The sequence below is a fragment of the Archocentrus centrarchus genome, unplaced genomic scaffold (genome assembly GCF_007364275.1).
Source record: "Archocentrus centrarchus isolate MPI-CPG fArcCen1 unplaced genomic scaffold, fArcCen1 scaffold_109_ctg1, whole genome shotgun sequence".
NCBI lineage: Eukaryota > Metazoa > Chordata > Actinopteri > Cichliformes > Cichlidae > Archocentrus > Archocentrus centrarchus.
Genome location: NW_022060155.1, coordinates 191,581 through 196,600, shown reverse-complemented (window position 1 = coordinate 196,600; position 5,020 = coordinate 191,581). Strand labels below are relative to the sequence as shown.

At 41.0% G+C, this 5,020-nt stretch overlaps 1 long non-coding RNA gene across 1 annotated transcript; it reads left to right on the top strand.

The window, feature by feature from the left end:
* The first annotated feature begins 1,544 nt into the window (after nucleotides 1-1,544).
* LOC115775365 (uncharacterized) lies at nucleotides 1,545-3,271 on the top strand. Its single transcript, XR_004019305.1, has 3 exons — nucleotides 1,545-1,645; nucleotides 1,985-2,043; nucleotides 2,700-3,271. It is a non-coding gene; the product is annotated as an uncharacterized LOC115775365 (long non-coding RNA).
* The last annotated feature ends 1,749 nt before the right edge of the window (nucleotides 3,272-5,020 follow it).

The window sequence follows — 5,020 nt, the reverse complement described above, 5'->3', positions numbered from 1 at the left end:
ACTTTCAGTCTTTTTTTAAAGACTGGCCAAAGCCAAGTAGGCAGCATTAATCTGGCATGTTGATATTTATTCAGAAATATACAAAATTCTAAAGGCTTCACAAACTTTGTTGTGCAGCCGTATCACACTTGGCCACGTCCACCACTGTGACTCCTGACAGCACAGAATAAAAATTCATCTGCAGGGTTCCCACTGCACTGTGAAATCTAACTTTCTTAAAAGGAAGTTTAATTTCTTAAATTTTTACTTCAAAAGTTCTTCCTACTTTTTTGATTTGATATATCTTATCAGTGAACCACATTCTAGTAAAATAAAAACCTTTTTTAAACTTTAGCAACCACAAATCCTCCTCAAGTGATTATGTTTGTATGGCATGCAGGGTGAAGGTCAGATCAATACTGGCGATCAGTTCAGTTCTTACTTCTCATTTTTAAAGCGTTTGTTGTTGTAGGAGGTTTGAATTACCAAGATAAACCTGTTTGATTTTCTCCTCTCTTCCTGTCATAGACACGTCCTGAACAGCACTGCAGACCTACATGTAGAAGGCCGAGTGTACATGCCCGCCTATCACTAAAGCCATACCCGTAGCTGCATAGTAAAATGCTACTCATCAGACATCTAACCCAGTCATCAAACTTTGACAAATGTGACAGAACAAAGTACAAGTCGTTGGATCTTAAATACGCCGTTTAATTTCTCCACATGTCTCCACAGTTTCTTACCTTTTCCACCTGTTCAGAGGAATTTGTTGAGGCTTAGTTGCCTCGGCTGACCTTTGTCTCATACGAGCATCCATTTTTACCACATTCCATGTGGTCCGGACGACTGCCGTAATCCTAGCAGCACTGGGATCAGTGCATCCTGTGCTGTGTTTGTGCACACCGACACTGGTGATCAGTGCTGGGGAGAAGTTACTGAAACTTGGTGAGAATGGGGTTGACTTCACATTTTGCAGCTCATGCTGATGCTGTCCCAGCTTGACTTTTTTTTATAGCAAAAAAATGTCTTTTTAACATCAAAATAAGTACTCTGTCAATCCTACATCAAAATATGTGAGTACTGACTACTGTGAGTAAGTATTTTAGGGGGGAATTTAATAATTCCTACATCTATACTTAAGTTTTTTACATTAATAGGAACCCTGCATCTGGCTCTGAGCATCCCTGAAGCTGTTCTTCCTACATTGGCAGTTTTCTGCATTGATGTCTCCCTGTGAACCCTGTTGCTCTTTAACCTGTATGCCTGGATGCAAACAGCATCCTTAACCCTTTAACGGCAGGCTATCCCCGCCAGTGCACCCGTTACCTGCCCTTACTTGCCATGAACAGCTGGTTAACGGCGAGCGTATCGCCACTGAGACGTCTGATTAAACACACTTTGAATTATTGTGATTACACGATCGTTTGTACTTTCAGAAAGAAATTGCACTTGTGCACAGATCCTCTGAAGTCTGGTGTTTCCTGCATTTCTTCCCTGTATCTTCCTCATACAACAGTGTTTTTGGAAGTTTTCACCAACTGTAGTCTCACAGCTGCAGGCGGCCATGGCTCAGTTCTCTGTGTTGTTCTTACATTACAGGGTACCAGAAACTACTGATCTGAAGAGCCTGCTGTGTTACAGCTGCACACTGACTGTCAGAGACATGGTGAGTTTAAAGAAGGCTGGGTTTACTTACAGAGCCTTTACAGTAGCACGTTATGTATTTTATGGAAGGCCATTCATGTTGTAGAAATGAAGCTATCAAATAAATAAATCTGATTCAGATAGTAAAACTTGAAAAATTAGAACAAATAGTTGTGACTTGGCTTTCAGTATACAGTCAGCCATCACACAGGTGATGCAGAGGGCGGTATTTGAGCCGGGGCTCTCAGCTCAGGTGTGGTCTGTTAGGTTCTCTCCAGCTGTGAGAGAACCATGTTTATTATTAACTGCATAATCAAAGTGTTGATAACTGAGCCTGTGTCCCTGTTTGTTTCCTTTCTAGTCCACAGTGAAGCACCTCCCTCAGTACATCCTGTCAGAGGCTCAGAGGAGGCAGAGCAGGTGGGGGAGCACGTTTGCTTGATTTAATCACTTTTCTTTGACTCCATAAAGTCTACTTTACATTACGGCTAATAATAGATTACAAATGCAGTTCTTTTCTGCATGAATACAGTAAACTGACGCCATGCCGTTAAAACTAAAGCACAAAAGTCAAAATAATATCAAAAACAGTAGAAATACTACAGTGCAAGACGATAACCTGATACATCATGATGTGTATGTGAAAAAGAAAAAAAATGCTAATGGTTCAAATGTGCTGTTGCATTGGTGTATTATTGTTTTTTCAATTTCATAATCTATCAAATAGTTTGAGTTCTGTGTCCACGTTCAGCAGATTAGTTACCTTCTGTTTACTTTGCATACATTCATTTGCTCTGACGCAGCCACTGAGGTCAGTTAAACTGGCGAGGAGTCCACGTAGAGCCCCGCATATTTAAATTCAGATATCAGGTTACCTGTCATATCATGTATTGATCCAGCCCTAGCACTGTAACATCCAAAACAGCATTATTGTTCCATCGTCTGGCAGTTGTTCTGCTTTGGTAAATGTAACATATGTTAAAAATGCAGCTGTTACATTCAGTGTGACTGAGCATGAAAAAGATGCAGGAGGTCGAGGACCAACAGCACTGACTGGGCTGTGTTGTGCTCTGTAGGTCTCAAATGAGAGAGGAGATCGCTGAGTTCCTGCTGGATGATCATGATGAAGGAAATTAGAAACAAGAGGAAAGTTTCGTCAAAGACGATGTCAACTCAGCCTGCAGGAAGTAGATGGTTTTCATATGTTTAACAATGAAATCCATGGAGGGTTTTTGCAAATGTAGCGATTCATTATCTGTCTGTCTGTCCTTAGTCTATGTGGGGCCAAAGGTAACACACAGACAGGCCTTCAGAATGTATTTGATCACTTTTTTGGAATTGATCATGGAAGCAGCCCTGCAGTCTGATGAGGACTGAGATGGACAGATCTTTAGAGGGTTGTTTTTGTTGTTTTATGCATGCTTCCAGAAATAGACCACAGTTCAGTGATTTGTTAGTCATATTCAGAGTTGTATTACAACCAGAAAACATTAATATATAATTGTTATACACAGCACTCTACTTTTAAGTTTGCCCATGAACTTCTGTTTTTTTTTTTATGTGTTTGTAAATGAAGAAACTTCAAAGTTGACACTATGTCTTTATTTCCATTTGTAGTACTGTGCCCTTAATAAACCTTCAAATTTCAGAAAGACAGTGTGACAGTTATTGGAGACACTTTCACCAGGATTCCAGCACTCGATCATACATAGTGGTGCAAACCATGTGTTTACATCTGCATCCACCAAAGCCAGACTCCTCCCTCAGATTGGCAGATGGAGAAGTGTGATTCATCCCTCCAGAGAACACGTCTCCACTGCTCTAGAGTCCAGTGGCGGCGTGCTTTTTTTTTATTTTTTTTTTATACTCTTTATTTAACATTTTTCATTACAATAAAACATACAACACACACTGAACTTGGGGCACTGATTCTTAGTTAAGTATATATATACATTACAAGATATTACACCTAGTTATGCTTCCTTGCTCTTGTATGTTAACCATTTAGACCAACGTTTATTGTAAGAATGTCCTTTCATACGTAAAAGAAATGTCAGTTTTTCCATAGAATGAATCTCCTCCACGACGTCCCTCCAGTGGTCCAGCTGGGGGGGGAGTGTCTTTAGCCAAGATCGTGCAGTGGCGGCGTGCTTTACACCACTGCATCAACACTCTGCATTGAGCTTAGTGATGCAAGGCTTAGATGCAGCTGCCATGGAAACCCATCCATGAAGCTCTCACTGTTCTTGAGCTGATCTGAAGGTCACATGAAGGTTGGAGGTCTGTAGTGATTGACTCTGCAGGAAGTTGGTGACCTCTGTGCACTATGACCCTCAGCATCCTCTGACCCCACTTTGTGATTTTAACTGGTTGCAAAGAAATTTCCGGACTTGTTCAGGTAGCTTGTATAGGTCATAAACCCCGCCCCTCTATGTTAGCGAATGGGACGGGGTCAACAAACAAAAAAGTTCTCAGATAAATTTTCCCCAAAGATGCTTTCTGCCATTATTAGTAGTTCTCATCACTCTGATTTGGGTTCAAGTGACCTCTTTTCTAATAAATTAGATTTTAATCACTAACTTGATGGTGTGAAGTTGGGGTGCAGTGTCATTTTGACAGCTTTGATTGGGAGCTGCAGTCAGTGAGAAACTTGCATGTCTCTGTTCATGAATTGCAGCTAGAGTAGGGACTCTGACAGGAGGCTCAGTGTTTACTTACCATAACCAGACTGACACCGTGAGGTGTTCTGTAGTGATGGTCAGAGCGAGGCTTTGGGAAACACTGAAACATTCAAAGCATTTGGATCTGAAAACCATCTCTACAGTGACACCTGCTGGCCAAAGTCGTTATTGCCACATCTTGATAATGTTCTGTGAAACAATGACACAGACAAGCCTGCACAATTCCAAAGTTATTTATTTTACCCGACTATCAATAATTATGATCATATTGTGGATAAATGCCTGTATAAACAAGAAAAGAGGTGAAGAGATAAGGAGGGTAGAAGAAGGTGAAAGACAGACAGATGATACCCAGGAGCAGTGGAGGAAACAGGAGAGAACATCATGACAATCAGCAGCAGTTTGTGTGAGGACAGTCTACAGTGAACTCTACATTACCTCAGTGACAATAACAAGAAGGCAAGAAAACGACTCAGTTCTGGTTGTTTTGTATTCCATTAAACATCAAATAAGTGTTTCAAGCAGTGTCGGCTGCTCTCTTGGTACTTTGTATTTTTAAGTGAGGCACAGTGCACTATGTACAGTACATGCCCTGTATGCTATGTGTGATTTATTAAAAAAAAAATTCTAGACAATAGACAAACACAAAGGGGTGGCTGTGGCTCAGGACGTAGGGCGGGTCACCTACTAATTGGAAGGTTGGTGGTTTGATTCCT